The sequence below is a fragment of the Lepidothrix coronata genome, unplaced genomic scaffold, assembly GCF_001604755.1.
Source record: "Lepidothrix coronata isolate B3197 unplaced genomic scaffold, Lepidothrix_coronata-1.0 Scaffold144, whole genome shotgun sequence".
Lineage (NCBI taxonomy): Eukaryota > Metazoa > Chordata > Aves > Passeriformes > Pipridae > Lepidothrix > Lepidothrix coronata.
The window spans coordinates 1,352,213-1,374,748 of record NW_016690324.1 but is presented as its reverse complement, the minus strand read 5'-3'; the positions used below and the strand labels follow the sequence as shown (position 1 = coordinate 1,374,748).

General features: G+C 46.5%; 1 protein-coding gene across 1 annotated transcript in view; it reads right to left on the bottom strand.

Moving 5' to 3' along the window:
* The window catches only part of RASGEF1C (RasGEF domain family member 1C), a 72,354-nt gene extending 50,154 nt beyond the window's left edge, over window positions 1-22,200 (bottom strand). The window contains exon 1 of the mRNA XM_017827988.1: window positions 22,097-22,200. The gene's annotated coding sequence lies outside the window, so the exon portion shown is untranslated. The remainder of the gene's footprint in view (window positions 1-22,096) is intronic.
* Window positions 22,201-22,536: the final 336 nt, after the last annotated feature.

Here is a 22,536-nt window from a genome sequence, read left to right as displayed (position 1 = left end):
TTTGGTCATTACGCCATGAACAGCTAAAAAGCCCAAGGTGCACATTTTTATACCATATATAGTGGTAAGAATGTCAGCTATGCTGGGAATGAAGATGATGATGAATGCACTTATTTTATTTCTAGTTTTAATTATCGGGTAAATTCCATTTACCACCTAGAATGTGAAATGTGTTTTATTACAATAATATGCTTCCGGCATGAAGCCAAGACAGAGCTTCCAAGCAAAGGGGAGGGGGCATTAAACCGTGCTGGCTGGTGTTGAAAGCACTTGACATTTCTCCATTTCATTTCCTAGGTGCCACATCATAAATAAGCCCAATAAACTGTTGCTTACAGCCCTGGCCAATTTGAAACCCTACCTGACAGATTTATTTCAAGTATACCCTGTCCTCCAAAGCTGCTGGGAAACAACAACTTATCACTGCCAACCTGTTATTTCTAGGTCCAACATTGTCTGTAACATCAGCGAAGCCATTTCCAGTGCTTGTTTGCAGAGATGCTGAAAGTCACTGGAAGCTGATGGCTGCCTGCACTCATTGCTGAAGACACAGCAGATAAGCCAAGTGACATTTAGCTGTCCTACATCACATGCACTGCCAAAAAAGAAACCACAAAAATGAAGAAATAGATTTGGATTTTTTACAATTCATATTCCACAGTTTAGGAGAACCAGAGAATCATTTTAATTATTCCTTGCTAACCCTAACAGCATTGGCCAATCCTTATCTATAGCTCCACTCACATCACAGCCAAGTTGACTTGCACCAGAATAACTCAAGTTTCTCAGAACTTTCTCTCACAAAAGCTGTCAGCTTGGCATTACCTGCCTTTAGCAAATGCAGAGCAAAAACCTGCTGAGGGTGTTTCTCTAGCTGTGCTTGCTAAAATATACACATGTGGCTGGTGTCCTCCATGCAGATGACTGATGGGAAGACGACTGGGATGTTCCGGTCTGGGGAGAGCCTTACCTCAAAACCAACTGGAAATGAGAGCATCATGGCCCCTGCTCTGTTAGTTCAGGTACACGGTGAAATCAGTGAAACCAGCTCAGTCCTGGGGTCTGATGCCTCAGTGACAAGCAGTGCAATTGTTCCACACAGCTGCTGTGAGCGGGGAGCTCACACCCCAGGAACCATCTGCAACCCACACCTTTGGGCTCTCTGGCTCAGACATATTTCACACTCACACTGTTAATGCTGCTCTGGCTGAAATTTCAGTATGCAAATCAAACCTCACCCTGTTCATCCTCTGACAAGGCCATTTGCCACCCACCACTCTCTGCATGCCCAGAGCCCTTCAGCAGCACTTCCTTCTCCCACATTCAGTGCAGCAGTCTGGCCTGTGATCCCGGCTGGAGCTGCTGGGCAGGAGGAGACAGTCCAAGAGATTTCCACATTATCATGGCTCTCCATGAATGACTTCAAAGGAACACACAGATCCTATCTTCAGGAGATTAGCTGGAAGTGAACCGCCTGTGTAGGCAAGCTTGTTCCAGCCTTTTATCCTGTAACTTGCAGGATCTCAATACAGCAGAGACAATCCAAGCCCACATTTGCCAAAGCCTCCCACACTGTGTCTGCAGGATGGTCATTTCCGGCTGCCAGGGCTATAAGGGAGGACAGGATAACACTCACAACCTCTCCTATAGGACAGAGATGTTTATTCCAACCTACACAGCAACTGCCATTGTTTTGGTTAATAAGCATTCAAATCTTGTCCTGTTGTGAGTTCCAGAATTACTTTTACTAGTTAGTTTACACAACATACATAATTACATTTCCATGAATACAACCCCCCCCCCCCGTTTCCTGTCGTGCCTTTACATTCAGAAAAAACAGCTCAGCAATACATTAATGCCTGGCTGAAGGCTACCAAGTCCCTGGGAGCTTCGGGTGCATCCTTACAGGAAGGAGCTTTGCCTGCGAAGTGGGGAACAGGAGCTGCACCTGCCATGGACAGTAAACAACACTGTTCTCAAAAAGTACTGTGTGGGCTCCTGTGTGCAGCTGTGGAGCCCAGGAGAAGCTCCATATGCTGTTAGATGTCCAGTTAGTGCTGTCAGACAGAGGCTGCTTGGCTCTGCACAAGCTGCTGTGGGTGGGTCTGGGACAGTCCCTACTCCTGGTTCTGTAGGAACACATGTGCTCTTCCACAAGGCAGATTTCCAGCAGCTCTGCGGCAACTGCCAGGTATGCAATGGAGTCACCCACACCAGTGCTGTCGGGTGCACTTGTGAATTTTCAGAAGTGCCTCAGTGTCTGACAGACTCCCTGGATTCCCAAACACCCCACCAGGACAGCACTCGGGAGCCAGCGACAGAGAAAAGGGCCACTCGCAGCACATTCAGCCACTGCAGAAGTTATCAGAGAGGTCTCTGTGAAGGAAACATAAGCTGAGCTTCACTTCCACATCCTGCCAGCTGGAAAAGGAAGGATAGGGGAGAGAGAGAACAAAAGTCACATGGCTGTGGTTTTCTCTCAACAACTTGAGCTCGGTGCAGTGGCAGGCTCCAGGCTGGCGGCTGCCTGCCACCCCAGCTCCAGAGCCAAACCCCTTCACTCCTCCCAGCCTGGGCACACTCAGGGCTCCTGGCAAGGCCTGCCTGAAGGGTGTTTCTGTTCCCTCACCTAAACTGAAATGTGAACAAACCTCAAAGTTACAGGGTGGCAAAGATAAACACGGTACAAGTTTCCCTCTCCTGAATGAAACATCAGGTTGTGCCAACCAGTGCTGCATTATGCACATCTCATACTGCTCCAGCTCTGCATTAGCATTCTGGAGCACAGCTTTATCCTCCTGCTTCAGAGACCAGCCCCTGCTTTACATAAATCTTTAATGAAACGCTCTGCCTCAAGCACCGATGCCTATGAACAAAAGGCAGAGTTGAAGGAAAACAGTTTTACCTCCAAAAAACCAGAGCAGTTCCACAGATGGCACATCGAAATTACACTTACTACACCAGTCTGGGATCCCTGGAGCACCACTAAAAAGAAGGCAGAGCATCAAGAAACGTGAGGAGCTGGGAACAACTATAAGTACTCTCCAGAAAGGCAGGGTGGAGAGTCATTCAGCTGAAGTTCATGCTAAAACACAGCAGGACCCATCCAGTCTCCCAGCACAGGTGTCTGGCTGATGCCCACATGGGAGGTTGTGAGGCTGTGTGTGCCAGGTTGGCATCAAATGCTCTGCAGCAATGAAAGAGCCTTTCCACTGATCAGGAGACTGATGTTAAAACCTCGAGATTTAAAAACACATGCACAAATCTATCAACTTTCTATTCCCTTTGGGGGTCTGAGCACTTATGGTTAATGCTGTCAAGTGTTTCAAGTGCTTTCTTCACAAATTTAAAGGTTGTAAATGTTCATCTCCCCCTACAAGACAGGCTAAGTAGAAATAAGACTAGAAACTGAAACGATACTGATTCAGGAGCAGGAATTGTCATTTTAAGATAAAACTAGGTACCATGGAACTAAAGACAAAGTTGCAGGGGCTGGCAACAGTGTGACAAGGACAGTCAGGGTCCTGATGCAAAACAATGACCAGGAGATGCTACAAGGCCCTCAGAGCTGAGAATACAGACTGCAGTGCAAAGACATCCAGCATTTAGAGTTTCAAACTGGAACACTCCATTGATGTTCCTCAAAGCAGTCTACAGGAGTTAAGGCATGTAACTTCCATAAAACTTAATGGAAAATGTTTGTTTAAATCCTCAACACTGCATTGAAAAGACATATTTCAGCTTCACAATCTGGACTGGATGCTTAAATTTTCATTTTTAATATTCACATCTGCATGTAAGCCCCAGGTCAGTAAATCAATTAAATGCGTGCTTCAAAATGCAACAGCCAATGAGGCTCCTCGTGTGCTCAAAATTTAGTAAACATATAAATGTCCCATCCAGCAGAGATGAGGTTGCTCACATGGTTCTCTGTTTTCCTGAACTGATGCCTAAAGCCTGCAGAGGCTGCCATGAGGGAGTTACCATTTTGCTAATAAATACCATAGTGTTACCACACTTATTCCTACAACCCAAGAGAAACAGCAATGCCAGAGACAGACTGATGTCTTGGAGACATCAGTTATTTGTGCATTTTGGCCTTTTAATCCATATTTTGGGCTCCCTAATCATGGATCTGAACTAAGTTGAAAACCTGGACCCAATTGGACATTTTTCAATTATCCCTTTAGTTTTAATGAGCAGCAAGAATCCTAGACTAGGTTTTCTGCATCACAATCATCTATTGTGAAGGTGACAAATAAAGCAAGAAGACCCTCCAAACCCCAAACCCAACACCTTAAAACAACAGCAATGTGCTGTAGGACAAACTCTCCTCCCCAGCTCAATTTCAAATACTCAAAATACAGAGCGGCTTTGGCAATTCAAAATACCTTCAGATTTGGCTCCCCCTTACCTTTGCAGGACACCATGGGATAACCAGGGACAGGAACTGAACTCAAGACCTTGAGCTGAAGGCCCAGAGATGGGCAGGAAGGCCTTATGCCCTTTGGGATTAGACATTTTGGGAAAGATCACCATGAACATTTGGACCTAATCTCCAACTTGGGAACTGAGGTTTCTGAAAGCATGGAAGTATTTGGATCCCATGATCTGATTCTCACTTATACCCTGATGAGCCTAAGTCTGACAATAAATTAATGACTACATGCACCCAACATTTAGCTTTTCAAAGCCAAACAGCTATTTGTGGCTGCATTTTGAAACTCAGAATCCAACAATAATCATATAAAAGCTCAGCAGTTTCCATTTGCAGTCCAAGGTAAGAAGTAAGCAAGACAGCAGTTGGATGTTAATCTGGTGTGACCACATGCAGCAAAGCAGAGATCTTGCTCTCCCATCCCTGTTGCTTTCCTTGCAACAGAGACAGCAACTGGCAGAAAGTGGAGTGAGTCTGTTCACTCTGCTGATCTAGCAGAAAATTAACACACCAAGAAGTAAAAAACCCTCCAAGGACTGCCCTGCCCCTTATCAAAACTGAACATTGCCTACAGAATGAGCCCAGGGAGCCCACTCCTGTCAGCCACACAACCTGCAAACCCGAGGCAAGGGAGAGGGAGGAGATGCACAGCTCCAAAAGAGGAAAGAGTCTCCCTTTTGGCACCAGTTCATGGGCAGGGTAAAACCTTCAAGCCATGCTGTCAGTGAGCAAGTAGCATCCAGCACATGTTGGGGAGGAGACAACATGATGCATTTTTGGGTCTAGTCAGCAGACAGAGGCAGGTCTGCAGAATAACACATAGCAGTGCACGCAGAGATGAGCACATAAAAATCCCAGCACATGGCTGGCAGTGGGCAGGATTCCTCCCCGCAGCTGTGCCGAGGCACGCTCAAACGGGGGGGCACATTTGGCCTCCCCTCTGTACAGCTGTAAGCCTGGACAAAGTCCTGCCAAGCACAGAGGAGCACCAGTTTCCACACCAAATCCCTCCCTGCTCCCTGCAATCCTCTGTGTATTTCTGAAAACTGGAAGAAAGAACACGTGTGAGAGAGGCAAGAGGACTTGTCCACCCACTGTGTGTTGGCGCTTCAGTGCTGAAGGTGTAAGGACCCTTTGCATGGGGACAGCAGGCTCCTGGCAGCAGGTACCAGACACAGCAGCTCACTGCTGGACAGCTGCACAAAATTCCACCTCAGGCAGTGACCACAGTCTGAGCTGTGCCCACATTGTCCTGGAGACACTCAGCTGAACCCAACCGAAACCATCTTTTACCCACTGCACTGGTGCTGCCAGCAGAGCAACAGCAAACTGCAGGATTCTCTGCAGCCCTTTATTCATATTCTCTCAGTTAAGGGTATTTCCCTGCCTCTTCTGCAGGCAAACACCTTTGGGACCCACATCTTCCCAAACATACACAGACCCCTACTCCTACATTACGGAAAGACAAAGACTTACATGAACAGGTACTTGGGTCACAGCACACCCTGCATAAAGAACAGAGTTTCCTTGAACTCGTTTCTGTGTGAATGACAGCTTCATTTTCAGAAAGAGAAGCTCATTTTGATCCTTCTGAGTAATTCCACTGATTGGAGCCACCGGTAGATTGCTCTGTGGCTCATTGATTAAGCTCAATGTGAATAATTGCATTACTAAAATAGACTGGCTCAGGCGCCACTGGTGACAAGTCAGAGCAGCCAGGGGTGGCAGAAGCAGCGCACCCACCTGACACTCCAACTCCAGGACGGCAGTAGAAGGTGCTCGTGTGGCTGCAGAGAACTGACCTCCAGAAGGTCAGCAGCCTGCCTGTTCTTCCCTATGGCTGCATCTGGCTCCCGAGTGGAAGGACCACTTCATGCCGTGGTCCCAGACGTGAATTTAGTATGCATGACCGTGTTCCCGAGGGCAGCGCCTACGCGGAGCAACGCTGAACATGCTGACAAAGGCAAGGGAAGTGACCTGGAAATGACAAAGTGAAGCAAGGGAAGGAGCAAAGACGAGGTGGCTGAGGAGAAGCGTCTGCACAGTTCTATCCATAGAGCCCGCTGGGAAAGGCGGCGAGGTTTGTCTGATACGGTTGGCGCAGTGCAGGCGCCGCTACGTGTCTCGGGGTTTGGGCAAAGCTCTGTAGATTGGCAGCCAGAAGAGTAATCTTGTACCGCCCAGAAGTGGTGGGGGATACACAAGGAATCAAAAAAAAAAAAAAAAAGGAAAAAAAAAAAGCTACTTTAGTTTTCTATCACGTAGAATATTACGTCGAACGGCAGAGACGCACTGTCCTGAGCACAGCACCAGCTCCTGGCAGCAAGCACAGAGCTGCCACACAGTTCTGAGCAGCTTAAGCTGTAATTCTCAAAGTTGGGGTCCCTTTTTCGTAACAAGAAGCAGCAGAAAAATTGCTTTTAATATGCAGAAGGAATCGCTCATAAAATCAGAGATCACTTCTAAAAAACTAAAGTGCTACTTCTAATGGCAGATGAGGTTTTAAACACTGCAAGAGAGAAGAAACTTCCCTTAAAAAGGTGCCAATTAATTAATGAGATTTGGTAAATGAGTGCATTTCCTGTGCAACAAACTACAGGCTTCCACTTCCAAAGTACATTATGTTAAATTGGACAAAGACTCGTTATTCTGGAATAAAAGATTGCCCACTGGAGGCTTCACACTAAAGTAAGTATTCCAAGAATATCTTCATCCAGGAATACAAGCAGTGTATTTGCAAGTGGAGACGAGGCAACTCTTAAATATACTAATATCTCCTAAAGGAGTTAGCACAAAGATTTAGCACTTAGCAGACAAAGGAAACACAGTAGCTCAGCCTACTGGTTACACAAAAGCTCAGGAGACAGAGAGATGAGCTGCCTCCTGTGAACAGAAGACCCTCAGGGCATGTCTGTGATATAAAGCAATGAACTGGCTCCACACCCTGCACTACACCACGGAGACATCACGTCTCAGACTGTCTCAGTACCTGGGGACCACCGTGTACTTTTATTTAAACAGTGAACTACAGTGTGAGCTGCTTTGTCTGGAGTTAGCTGAGGGTTGTGGCAGGAGCCCAGGTCGGGGTATGGACAGGACAGGAGAGCATCTTTAGCACTGTGCACAAGTCCCACAGTGGATTTGGGTACCATCATCACGTGGGTGAGAGCACAGCTCGAGCACAAGGCAGTGGTGGAGACCATAAATGGGCACCTGCTCCCACTTCACACTGGAGGTCCCCCTGACACCCTAAATCCACTGAGAGGTGGCAGGTTGTCACTAACAAGGTCGACAGATGAGACATCAGTCACTAGACCAGTGTGGTTTATAGGGACTCTGCCCAGCTCAACCTGTAACACTCCCAAAGCCTCCTCCTCCAAATTCCTCCCAAAACCTTGCCTACAAAAAGCTTTACAGCAGCAGGGGGCTCAGCCCAAATGAAAGGACACTCACCGGTGCCACACAGAGGGTTCCTAGGCAGGTAAGTCATTTGGGATAGACAGCATCCAGATGTTTGTTCCCTAGACCAGCTGATGACAATCCTTAGCAGACCACATGCTACTGATACAGAAAGACTATTCCAGTTGTTCCATGGAATAATAAGCATCAACCTTGCCTCTTCAGGGGCATCTCTCAGCACTCTCACAGTGAACAGTCAGAGTCAACTCACCAGGATGCCCAGCTCTTGACTTTCATTATGGTAAATTATTCACAGCATAAGTGTCACTTTAGCAGGGCATAAATTCTTGTAATCATAAATATTTTCATATCATGACTTTCCTTCTCTTATACCTGTGGAGTCTTAGACCACACTGAATCTTTCACCTGTGCAAAGCTGTTCCCACACAGAGGACAGTCCTCAACTTCCTGGAACACAGAAAAAAACTCACAAGGACCCTCTCCAGATTTTCAGAAAGCAGCATTAATAGTAATTTCCTACAGCACTTTTAGGGATTTTCCCCATTCCTCAAAATAAATTTCCTTTTCCTACCACAAGACTCATCTCTGCACACACTCCCCCTTCAGTATAATCAATATATTGATACAGAAGTGAATGCCTTGCCATACATCTTTTTACTGCTTTAATACCCTGACTTTTCCCTATGGCTGTGTGAACTAACTCCATTCTAAACCCTTAACTGTATTTCTGTACCAATGATTTCCAATTCAAAGGCTTTGCATTGCCAATTACACACATGCACGCACATACCTACATGTGCATCTTCTGTTAATGCTTTAAGCAATACTTCAATCCTTTAATATTCTCTTCAAGGCCTCTTACAATTTTCCCACAATGCTATTGAGGCCAGCAATTAACCCCACTGAAACATCACTGCTAGCACAGTGCAGTGGGCAGAGACAGGACAATGTCACAGAAACGTGCATTCACTTTCTCATACACAGGTATGAAGTCCTGGCTTGCCTATAACCATGTTTTTGCCAACTCAGCTGGGGATGCAAACAGTTAGTATTGGTTATTCACAACTGTACTTACCCACCTCTGTTTTGGTAGTTCAGAGCAGGAGTGCTGAGTCATGCCAGGAGAATCATCCCTTTTTCTTCAGTGATCTGCCTGCCACGGCCAGTGCCATCAGTTGACACAGATTTTGCCTGCTGACAGAATTGAGCTGGGCTGTACAGCAGCAGGACAGCAGGAAGGTCTGCTACAGCAGCTGGGGCACATCGAGCCCCTCATCTCCTATATCATCCACCCCCGAAATGGCAGCAGGGAGGAGCACTAATTTCCATCCCCAGGCCTGCTTTTGTGCTGCCAACCACCTCGAGGTGTGGACAAGGGCAGCAGATTAACCTGTCACAGACAGGATATGGCTGTATCCTCCCTGCAGTTTGTGCCAAGAGAGCTGGAGAAACTCCAGAAGTGAAAACTCGGATGTTCCTCGGAACCTCAATTTGCAGTCAGCCTTCCAAGAAACTACTTGTGTGTCTATAAAGTCTCCAGACCCATATTGGTTCTCACCTGTAGGAAACCAAGAGTAGAAAGAGTCCCTTCCACAAGCCCTGGCTGACAGCAAATGTTTGACTTCTCACTCTGGGTGGTTTTTAAGTTGAAGTTACCTGCAGTGTCCTGTTTGAAAATGAATTTTTGTCTAATGGGATAAATGCAAACATCTGGTTAAAAACTGAGACTTTTTCTTGATCAAAGAAACTGGAACTTACATTGCATAAAGCAATACAGAAATCAAAATACACTTTTCCTATTTTGAGCAGGAAAAAAGAAACCTTCCTACATAAACATGACAGAACAGACACCCAAGTCACACACTAAGCATTTTACAGTGGTTTGGGAAAGAAAAGAAACACAAAATTTGAAGTTAATATTTCTCCTGGAATGAGATTAAAGATATTATTTTACGCCCTACTTGAAACATCATAGTAATTTTCATCTGCACTAATAAAAATAAATCAGCAGCTGATCTTCCATGCATTACAATTACCATTTCATGCAACAGTCACAATGTTTCTGAGATGCATTTGCCCTTTGGAACTCCTGCCACAAATAGAGCTGAATTTAGGGACTGCTGTGTGCACAAATTTATTACATCAGTTCTTTCCAAAGCAGGACATTGTCACGCAGAAAATGCAATGTGGGCAGCTCGAGAAAGGCATCCAGCACTAAAGTAAAGACTTTTAAGGGGAAAATAACTAGAACCAAACAACTGAAAAAAAAAATCATCTTGCATGACACCAACTGTTGGGTGAGCAGCAGAGCCCTGTTTGGAGCACACCCATCACCCAGACATGAATTAATGGATTCACAAGCAGCGCTCCTGCCCGCAGCTCAGCCTCTCACAGAGATGCTCACGTGCAGAGCAGGACACAGCCTGCTGTTAGGCAGGAGAAGTTCAATATTCATTAAGCAAAAGAGCCCTCACTCTGTGCTGCTGCCTGCAGTACAGATCACCTCCCCATGGGTTTTGTCAATCCCGTGGGGAACGCTGTACCTCGAGACACCACACAATGCACCAACACCTCAGCTGGGGTGTTTGCACAGCCAGAGTCCAAAGCTGGGAGCCTGCAACTTCTTTTCTGGAGCAATTCAAATAGAAAATGCTGCAAAGACAAAAGGTTTAATCTCAAATTTGCATATAGCAACTTACCCTCGCAATAGCTCACTCCTCGAAAGAGAGCTACACGAACAGGGAGAACTGAAGCAGGCAGCTGCACGGTGGGAGATTTACTCCCAGAGAGCCTATGGAGGCTTTCTTTTACAGCCCAGGACAGTAATACATTCAACTGTGCTAAAGCAAAAGTGTCAGGCACAGAGATTTAAGGAGATAATACAGTGAAGGCTCAGGGACTAGATAAAAATCATAAAAAGATGCAGGCAAAAGCTGCTTCTTCCTTGCTCTTTGCTATCAGTTGTCCCTGTTGTACTGGATGGGGAAGGCAGAGCACAACAGTTTCAGCAGGAAGGGTGGCTGGGGCAATTTTCTCTTCAGCTGCCCACAGCACACTCTCATGATCCAACTCCAAACCCAGCTTGCCCCAAGGGCCCCAGGGCCCCCTGTCCTTCTGGCTCAGACAAACCCAGCTCTGGTCACCAATGCAAACACCTGCATTCAGGTGTATGAGGCACCAGATGTGCACAGGTTCAACCTGCTCTAGCCAGCACTGTCAGGTGGAAGTCTAACTTGCTTAAAGAGGCCAAACCTTACCTTAGATTCTTCTGTGTCTACAGTTCTACTACTGAGCTCCACCTTGGCAACACCGAGATAATCTGAGAAGCTCAGTAAAACCACGGATAGAAAATAGGAAGGTGTGGTAGAGACCCAACACTACATAAGCTGTCAAAACCCCCCTGCTCTCCTATCTCTGGAAGCCATGCAGAAAAGATCTTCATAGCCATCTGCTTGGTGCCTCCAAGCACTTGGTCCCACAGGTCACACTGGAAAAGCCCACCAAACTGGAAAGCCCCACAGCCATCTTTCCAGCAGCACATGGGCTGAAGTCTGCTACCCCAGCACTGGCCACGCATGTTTGTCTCTGCTCTGTGCCTGAAAATGCTCTCTTTAAGACAGAGCTCTGCCAAATAGGCTTGTCACCATCTTCCAAATAACTCACATGAATGTCTTGCATTTTTCAAGTGATGTCATGAAACACAGGGCTGCACACACCACAAACACTGACATATTTCACTAATACAATCCAGGAGCAGCATATGGAGAATATTTATACAGGTCTTTATTATTTTTTATGAAAAGTAAATGACCCTTTTGGGGCAATGGTGATTGGTGCTGACAGCATTGTTTCTAGGAAAAAAAATACCAATGGAGGAGGCTCAGAGGCTTTGCAAATCTAACTCATGGGTACAAACTCCTCCAGTTCTGTTGAAGGGAAAAAACCATTCTCTTCTTCCTAAGATTTAATTGTCGTTCCTCTTATAAGCTGGTTTTACTAAACTTGTTACTCAACACAGTAATTAGCAGAAATAAGAAGATACATATAAATAAAATTCAGCTATTGACTCTAATTAACTCTTCTTAATAGCTGTTTTACTAATTGGGGTGGAGCAATTTTGTCATGATTTTAGCTGCTGACGAACAATTAAGTAGAATGCAGCTTTAATTCCTTCTTGATCTCCTGACAAAAGCCAACACACATTCAAACTCATGTGAGAGAAAGCAAAACTAAATCAGAGCAATGTGACATTGGCACATGTTGTCTCGGCAGGTGAAAAGCAAAGCTGGGACGGTACCGAAACCTCGAGTCTTTGCACTTGAGCTTTCCTTGCTGACAGCAGTAACACCCTGGTGCAGGAACAGTGACAGATTTGTACAGCATTTCTTTGCCCTCCCCAGGAAGGGCAAAGGCACAGAACAGCCCAAAGGAGGTGCAATGCATGACTCAGGGGACCAATGTGGCTTTTAGGGTGCTAGCACTTAACTCCTGTGCTCTGATACATCTCACAGCAGCCTCTAGACAAGGCCCATAATCTCACTGTCCCTGTTTCCGTCCGTCAGAAGTGGATACCAGCCTGTCTCCAACATGGAAGGACGCCTTGATAAATGCAGTAATTATCACCAGACACCCCACCCAGCAAGCAAGAAAATAAAGGCCATTTATTTGCCCGTCTAGTTACAAAACCACTACCAGAAAACTCTGCAAATCAAGGGCCTGGAATCTAATTTAATTAAATCAATGAGAATTATATCATTAATTTATCAGCAAGCTCAAACCTAACAGGAAATTGTTTATATTGACCACAAACTCCTTCCGCGGAGCCGCTTGTCGGTACCTCTGCTATCGAACAGCCCTGGCAGCCCAGCTGCACCTCTGCTGCTCCATTTGTCATCTCAGTGCACCATTTGTTCCTCCCAACACAGATCATCTTGCACAAAGCAGTTGTCATGCCTCTTCCTAGTCCCCACCATCTCAAGCACTTTACACATTCCCCTCCACACGTGCTCAGAAAAATCACTTGCCATAAGAGTTTTTAAATGGGGCTTGTCAAAGCATCAAGATAGAAGGTGTGCAGGGCAGAACCTCCAATTTCTTGTGCTTCTTGCTGAAACACTCAAACCCACAGCCTCATACAACAGACTTTTCTTTCCACAGCATTCCACTGAGATATTTAGACATGACTTGTAAAAAAGAACCCCGACAGAAGGGAAGGCAGGAGAGGCACAACAATCTTAAAAGAAAACTTCATGCATGTAAAAGCCTACCAAAAGTAAAACCTGGATACCTGCAATGTAAACGATCAGGAAGTGATTTAAGGCAGTTTGGAAACACCATGTCAGTGGCTGGTTGAACACCTCCTTTGGAACACAAACATTTATCAGGCTATTTATAGTCCAAGGGGAAAAGCTTCTGGTTTCCCCCATCCAGGCACAGCAGAGCACAGTCTACTCTCAGTGAAGAACATAAATTTTGAGCAACTCCAACAGACATGAACAAGTCACTGGTTTCATCTCAATTTAACTGATTTCAGAAAACTTAAAGAAGTGATACTCAAGATGAGGGCTCTCAATCTGAAAGACACTCAAACCCCTACTAGACCTTCTATTGTGTAGACAGCAACTGCTGATTTATTGACTGCCAAATGCTGTGGATCAAGCCTTAGTATTTGCTAATATCTCTCCTGAAATTGGCCTTTAATGGCCTAATTCAACTCCCATTAAGAAGAAAGGAACAGCACCTATTCTCTTTAATGGAATTGAATAAGTTGTATCAGTCAGCAGCTGACCAGGAAAAATAAAACATTCAGACCAATTAGTCTTTCTGGCTACATTTTGTCTGATATGAAAACTTCAAATTTAGGGCTAAAAGGAAGAAATTATAGTGCCGTTTCCAGATTAAAAAGAAAGGTGTTGAGAAGAGGAAATCCACCTCTCATTCACTTGGGTGTAATTCAGAAGTAACCCTGGCAAAACCAGGGCAGCTCCAGGAACACAAATACGAAGTGACAGGGAAATCCAGCCTACTATTCACATCACATATTCCATGGTTCTTTCTATTTCACAGTAATACACCAAGTTAAGCTGCTTATTAGACGGGCACGTTCTCCTAACAGCAGCCAGACTTGTGTGTTATGTTGGGCTCGCCATCAGCACTGACCGCCCCGTAATCATAATTCTGCTGTCATTTGTGGTTCCACTTCAGAAGATCCTTGCTTTAACACACAAATTGGATCACTGTTAGCACTGTTACAGCCCAGAACAGAGGCATGTGAGTAATGCCACGAGAGGGACTCCTTGTAACCATCCCTGTTTATACAAACCTCTTGCACATTTTCCTAACAATCTGTTCCTTCAAATACTTCTGCTGGATGCTGTGGTACATGCTTCCAAGCCCCACAACACACCCATTAGCAAATAATGGCCTTCCTGAAATTACCTAATAACAGCCATAAAGAATAAAAAGGCTGTTGGATAGAAAATCTTCTATAGAATAAAAAAAAAAACACTAAATTTTTATTAGCAGAATCACTAACAGACACATGGTTCTCACGTGATCGATTTACTTTTAGGAAACGCCTGGTATCAGATAACGAAATTATCCCACAAAACAAAAACAACCCCCAAACCAGCAATTTCAAAAAGCACGCTGCAGTCTAGCAGCTCATGAATGAAACACTCCGTAGGTGTTTGTGTACATTTATAATTTACTACACCACATTAAGAAATAAGACAACTGCAAACGACGAGCTGATGCTCTCCCAGCTGTGTACACTATGTAATGATACCTTCTACCAGGGCTCAGCCAGCCTCACTACCAGCCTCTCAGTTGGGAGACAGAAGGATCCAAATCAGTTCCAGCAACTGAGTAATGAATGGCAGCCACTCTGCTTTTATAAAGTTCTAAAGCAATACACACTGAGCATCTGAAATGCTGTTTAGCATATGCACATGCCAGGAACAGAAGCAAAAATCCCATCCTCGATGCACAGAAGAGCACACAATGCTGGCAGTCTCCATGGAGGCCAGGAGGAACAGGAATCTCTCCTCCAGGTCTTGGCACAGCAGCAGCCACGAGGGACGCTGCTAACCTTGTCCTCCAGCAGTGCTTGGAGATGGGGAGCACTAATTGCACCTCTCCCTCCATCCCCTCTCCTTGGAGCGGGGCAGAAAGTGCCAAGACACACTGCTCCTCAGCAGGGACAAACTCCACAGCCTAGTGCCCGGTTCTCACCTCTCTCATGTTGTGTGCACAAGGCACAACTGGTTCAAAGTTCTCCCCCAGGTCCTGAAAGGTCTCATCTCACCTCCTCCAAACCTTGCTTTCATCCTGCATCCCAAACTTGTATAAAATCACTGCTAATCTCATACAGAGGCAGACATCTATACCTGGCAGTTCATTCAGGACCAGGTTCATCCCCTCTGGAACAAGGCACCAAACACAGCCAGCCACGCACTCAGCTTTACACACGCTCCCAGCTCAGGGAGATCTCCAGGTGCAGTTTTCAGCACATAAGTAATCCTATGAAACATCAATGTAAGTGTACAATGCTCAGAAGTGCCTCACAGCATCACAGGATAATTTCTACAATACTTTCACCTGCTCTTTATCTTTCAACCTGAATTTCTCCACTGGACCTGCTGTTCGCAGTTGCACCTGTAACCCTGGTGAATTATTTCATGCTGGGCCATCCTAAAGGTTGAATCATAAGTGACCCACATAACCATAACCCCAAACTCCTTTCTGTGCACGTGGGTAAAGGAGGCTCTGGAGCGTTTCAGTTCCATGAACAAGGTGACAGATTTGAATGAAGCGATGGAACAGACTGAAGATCCTGACAGTCATCTTTGCTCTCTGCAGATCCTCTGACTACACGTAGCATCTTGCCTGTGTTCCAGTTTCAGTACAGCTGAAGTCTCCTGGCAGCAATCCAGGGACAGCCATCCAGACCTTATGCTTTCAGAGGGCACCTCCAGTCCACAGGGCAGAGCAAGGGACTGTCTGAAGATGTTCCTGAAGCCTGTTCTCTTGCCTGACTTCCATACCCCTGCACCACCCTCATTCCCAACCCTGTCCTGAGCTCCAGCCCTACAAAAAGCATCAAGCCTTTTGCCGGTACCAGTGTGGTTTGTCACAACTTCCTGCACTTGTGGCTTTCTCTTCTACTTGTTTTAAGCTGTGGAAGGTATGTGGAACGTGAGCCCCAAGCCAGGTGACCAGGCTGTACACGGGATGGGATGTTTATGCACACGCATTGGAACAGCCAACACGTACACGTTCAGAACTGCTGTAATCAGGAAATGAGCCATGAAATGTGTAAGCGGCGGCACATTAATAATCTGTTTTATAGCTTAAATTAGAATCTTTGGAATTTCACAGCCAGACACTTTTAAATAGGTCAAAAATGTGGTAATCACACTTAATGATCGCACTGCGATGTGCACGGCATCAGAGCTGGGAGCGAGGAAACCTGAGCAGCATGGATATGAACTACTGGCACACTCCAAAAAGCATTGAATGAACCTCAAGAGCAAACCAGATAGCCCAGGCCAGAAGTTTGTTTTTTTTTTTTCTTTTGGTCCTGTTCTTCAGAAATGAGGTCTGAGATCTCATAGATCACAAACAACAAATGCTGTGCCTCTGTATTTTCCTTTTAGTTAACACTGCAGATTAGCAAAGGATTTGACCACTTATAGGCAAAGAGAATTTAATGATGGAAACAAAGCCTTTCCCAGCTGAGGACGTGGGTTTGGCACACATCACCCCCAGTACACAGAGTTAGAATACATTCCTGGGTATCAGCATTTTGATTTCTTTTAAAGAAGAGAACAAGAATTGACAGATTGATCACAGTAATCTCACAGTCTCCAAACCAGGGAAACCCTTCACAATTTTTCTAAGTTTAGACACATGACTATGGTCTCTTTACAACAACTTGACTTTAGGTACAATAAACCTGATGGGAAAATTAAGTAAAAAATTGAAAATTTCAGCAAAAGAGGCAGTTGTTGCTCCTGTCAAGCTGCTGAGGCATAACCAAAAAGGTAAAACAAGGAAAAAAAACAAAACAGTTATATTCTATGAAAACAAAGTCAATGTTTGTCTACTGTGAGAGTACAAAGTCAGCAGGGGAGACTGCTTGGAAGCTTATAAGAAAGCAGGAGAGAAATGTTTTTTTGGTTTCTTTTTTCCTCCAGTCAAACTTGGTTTCTTCTAAAAAAACAAAGCAAGGCAAAAGATGAAAGGCCTTCTCTTCTGAAGCCAAAGATGAAGAATACAAAGAATATTAATGACTAACAAGTCTGTCTGTAAATGCCATGAGCTTAGCTGTAGTAGGGACTAAAAGGAAGAACAGTACTGCTATTAACTAATAAGTTTCTGATCTAACAAGCAATGATGAAGGCTGATTGGGTCATCTATGGAAGGGACCATGAGTTCTGAAGAACACAGGTTCCCTACAGAGGATAAAAGGAAAGAGGGAAAGATGCCATTATGTACGTGTAAAAGCTCAGGAAGGTTGTGGTTCATTCACAAAGCACGTAAAGGCAGTAAATTCCCAATTAGGGCTTGTCTGTCCCTCACACACGTTTGTATGCACAGGTACTGCTGTCCTGTGGGAAACTCCAGAATTGCTGCAAATTTGTCACTTGCCTTGTACAAAACACTGGATTTTGATAAATTGAATTTTATAAAGGGAAAACTCAAAACACACAGAAACTTGCCTTTGTCACAGTTTACTGGACCCAGCACGAGCCTGCCTGGGCCCCAACAGCTTCCCAGCACACTGGCATCCCACTGTGGGTCTGGGAAGCTCTTATGGACCAGGGCCAGAGCAGCAAGGGAGGGAGGCAGGCACTGGCCTCTCCCCCCTGCACTGCCCTGCAGGATCAGTGCACAGCACGTTCCTCTAGGTTTGAAGTTAACCCATTCTCTCTTGAGAAATTCTTCTAATTTAAGAAGTGAAGCACAATAAAACCAGGAAGAAGAAGAAAAAACACCTCGGAGCTGAAACTGACAGGATGCCAACTTCAGATTTGGGAACTGATTCATTTGCCAGCTCACAGGCACGCACACCTAGTGTGTCTATATTTGTATGCATGGATTTGGGCTCCCTGCTCTGTAGAGGCACTGAGTATTTTTAAAACAGTGAGAAATCAAGAATCACTGCACTTAGAGAAGATGGAAAAAATCCCCTTTTTCTAAGCTCAGATAAGAGGAATCTTGACGCAGCAGCTCTGCCTGCAACATCCAGCAAGGCTGAGAGCCAGCACGGACACACAATTTTCTCTGAGATTCCTTCCCTTAACAGGCCACTGCTCACTCCTGTAGACAGACTATTTTGCATTGGAGTCTGACCCAGCAGATAATACGAGAAGCCTCTGTGTCAGGATGCAAATCTGGGGAGCATTCTGACCATGTGAAAGACGGCAGAAAGAACCCAGTACTGCCAGAGAGCTGTGCTGCTGCCCTTCCTGCTGCCTTACTGGGCTGGGAATTCAAAGCCCCAGGTTCAATGCCCAGCTTTATCCATAACCCACAGTGGTCTCACCAAAGATCGCCAAACTCTCTCAGCATCCCCTTCTGGAAAAAGGGGATAACAACACGTCTCAGCAGCATCACAAAGGTTTGTTAATGCTTGCAAGCACTTTGTAGATAAGGAACATCAAGACGGCAGTTAGCAGAGGGATTTGGGGCACAGACAGACATAAATCCAAAGCACTCATATCATACACTTTTTAGACAAGCATAGCAGTAGATCTGCTCCCTGCATTTAGTGGTTGCGGGCTCCATCCTCTCAACAGACTGAGCACTCTTGTCTTTGATCCAAAAAATGAGTCTGTGGAGAATATTCACATGTTTAATGTTAATCATATGCTTAAATCCTCTGAATCTATAAAGAGGGTAAAGGAGAAAAGTGTTCCCCGGCTCCAAAACAAACACACATTCCCAGAAGTTATATTTAGGACATGAGTAAACATTTGACCAGCAAAGGCCTTCACTATACACCTGCTAAGCTTCTGCATCCCTGAGGAAACCTGCAGGTGGGGAAAATGTCCAGAGGGAGTTTGCTTAGACAAAATCTCTCAAAACACAACCAGCATGGTGCTATGTAATAGAAGCATCCCAGAGCATGTGAACTACTATTCCACAGGCAGAGCAGCTCTTGAGAAAGGAAATCAGAATCCAGAATAAATGAACTAAGGAATTCAGCACACGGATTTGAACTTGTGATTCTGGATTCATTTGCAACTATTAATTCCCTCATTTATTAACTGTCTTATTAACTGTCTTATGTCTATTGTGAGGGAAGAGGCCTTCCTCTGAGGACACTATCTGAAACATTTAACTCAATTTACATCGGGGTAAACTCCTGGCCAAGCTAATGGCTTGGAGTTATCAGTCTCCTAAGCCAGCTGGCCAGGGTGTCCGTAAGGCTCTGCTCTTGCATCGACCCCACCTTTACTCAGATCCTTTCCTGCAGATGGATCAAGTCAGTGGAGTGAGGGCACAACTCCTTTTGCACAGGTTTGCTCAGCAGAGCAAGAGCAGGTACCTGCAGCACTAGGATGCACCGAGCTCCAGACGCTCCTGCAGAGCAAAGCACTCCCAGCCACATCCACGGCTGCAGAGTGGACACAGCCCTGACCAGATGAGCATCTGCAGCATAAACATACAACTGGCATCCAGAGATCATTTTCAAAGCCCTGTCAAACAAGAAAAGCCTCAGGCAACCAAAGGACCACTATCCAGAGCTTCGCTGCTATAGCAGATCTGTAAACATTATCCAGCTTACTCACAGCAACATCACATTTTGCCAGCAATGTGAAAAGGACAAATCACTCTCTCACCAGAGTAAATTGCCCAAGATGCTAAATAAGGCTGCTAATTACTTCTGAGGATTTTAAAAGAATCCTTTATGACTACTGTCCTCAAATTTGATTAAATAATGCTATAAATCCTTTCAACTGAACATCATCAGATGAAGTTGACTTGATGGTAAAAAAGAAATGTTTTCTCCTCAAGCAATGGCCTTCTGAGAAGTGTGCTGTATTTTTACAGTACACAACACTAAACCAGAGGGAGCTGTTCCATTTGCACCTTGCAAAGGGTTAATAAGGTGTTTATCTTCCTTGTTTGGCTCAATTAGAACTATACAAAATGCCAATGTATTTCTACCTTCACCTGCCCTGAACCAAGAACCGCAAGGGATGGAATCACATTGCTGGGTGAGGCTGTAAGAAGTCCAAGGGAAGTTAACACAGCACTAGAAATGCTGGTTATGCTTCTCCACATCCTGTGCAAAATGCTTTGCTGCTCCAAGGTTTGCAGCTACTAAAGAACAACATGAAGTTCATTGCTGTTGCAGCTCATCAGCACGACCTGGCAAAGCCCACCACTGGGGAAGCCCTCTGGAGAGGACTGAAAGCCCCAGGTGACACTTCCATGACTTTATCAACAATTCCACGGAGGAAGAAGCACTATCTCTTATGATAGGGTAAGGTACAAGGCATAACTTCTCAGTGAATGTCTCACAATAAGCTAAGACCTCTTAGACATCTCTGGTGCCTTTGTGTTGTTTGGTGCCTCCATTAATATCACCCAGGAGGTCAGACTTCATTACCAGGCACTCTTCCCTGGCTAGACCCTTGACTCTCCCTTTGCTCTACCAGTTCTTTGTTGGAATATGTGAAGAGCCAGAGGGTAACAAAGGAATGCTCTCCCCATCCTCACCCCTTAACCCAGTTGTCCTTCCCCATTCCACACAGGTAGCCCACTCCTTCTCCCATCCCTGACAAAACAGATGAGATTAAAAGAGTCCTGGAAAGCAGAGCACCAGCATGATGCATCTTTCAGTGCTGAAGAGGGCAGACACACCTTCAGGCACAAGGTGCTCCTGGCTGCACCACAGAGCACAGGTATCCCACATCCAGGACTGCTGGAATACACCTTTTACGCTACATTGGCTTGGGAACGATAATTAAGTCTCAGACTAATTTCTTTCTGATCGACAGCTCTAATTCCTGAGTGATTCCCATTAAGTCAATTCCCAACGCCTTAAATAAGGAGCCCACGAAGCTACTAAAACAATGACAGTCTTTTTACCTGGGAAATAGCTGTCTAGGAAATTTCTCCTGTGCAATATAAGCGTCAGTATTTTAGGTTTCAGTAACATGATAAGATGTGCCATCCCCAGCCTACTCAATACGGGCAGAGACCATCAGGTCTAGAGAATACAATCCAAGCACAAGTGGTCCCTTCACTTCTCTTTTTCCCCTCATCTCCCAGCGTTTCATCCTGTGCCAGAGGGATCAGTGCCCAGTGCGGATTCTCACAAAAGCCACCGAAACGCCCCAGGCTATACGATGTCACCCAGGAACACCGTGGGTATTAAAGCCACCACTGCGGGATGAGGTCTGTGCAGCTGCTCCCCTGTCCTATTAATTGGGTACTACGGACACGCTCCCGCCCTAAGCACATCTTTGACATAACATAGCATGACAATTTCTTCAGTCACAGAAATGCAGAGCATACAAATAAACCTGAATGCTGAAACCATTTCATTGTTCATAACAACATGCACGTTGCACCTGTTAACGACCAAGGGCTGTGTCTGTGCCTTGGAGCTGATTATTTCAGCCTCTAACAAGCCTGTCTTGGAGGACTGTTAAATTCCAGGAGTAAATAGAGCAACAGCAAAATTATTTTACAACAAGAAATCATTACCGAATATACACAGAGAGAGGTCTTTAAATCCCAGGCAAAGAAAACAACCCTCATACTGACATTTTTCCCCGGAGCTTCTCACAACCGCTGAGTCAGTTTAAATTAAATTTGGCTGAAACAAAATAACTCCGAGACTGATACTGGTAAAGTCCTACCCTGAAACAAATGTTCGGGAGCCCAACTGCACGGGGACTCCGGATAGACAGGGAGGCAGGACGCTGGCGCGGCAGAACCGGGGAGCGCTCCCCCAAAAACCCCGTCCCGGCGGGAGGGACCGGGCGGCAGCGCCGGGGGAGACGCGGCCGCCGCAGGGAGCAGGTGGCAGGGCCGGTCCCCGCAGCCCAGCCCAGCCCAGCCCAGCCCAGCCCAGCCCGGCCCCAACACGGGGCGAGGTGGGGGGCGATGTTTTCCGCGGAGAGAGGGACGCGGAGGAGCGCGGGAGCGGCGGCTGCGGCAGCGCGGAGCGGGCAGGGCAGGGCAGGGCGCGGCGGAGGGGACGGGGATGGGACTCACCGAGCTACGCGCGGCTGCTGCCCCCGCTGCCGTCCATGGGGGCGGCGGGGGGACGGGAGCCCGCTGCGGGCCAGAGCCGCCCCGCGATCCGCCGCATCTGCCCGCCGCCGCGGAGAAGGAGGAGGAGGAGAAGGAGGAGGAGGAGGAAGAAGAGCAGCCCGCCCGCCCCGGCCCCCGCACAGCCCGGCCGCAGAGCGCCGCCTGCCCGCCGCGCTGGGAGGGTCCGCGGCGGCGGGGGGGGCCCGGCCGGGGGCAGGTGCGGCCGCCCGGGGCGGGGGGCGGCGCGGGGATGGGGCGGGGGGCGGCCCCGGGGCGGTGCAGCTGCCGGAGCGCGGAAAAGGGTGGAGGGGGAGAGGAGGGGGTGGAAGCGCCTGTGCGTAACGTGGCCCGGCGCGAATCCGCCCCGCGAGGGCTTTTAATGAAGTACAGATGTTCCCTAA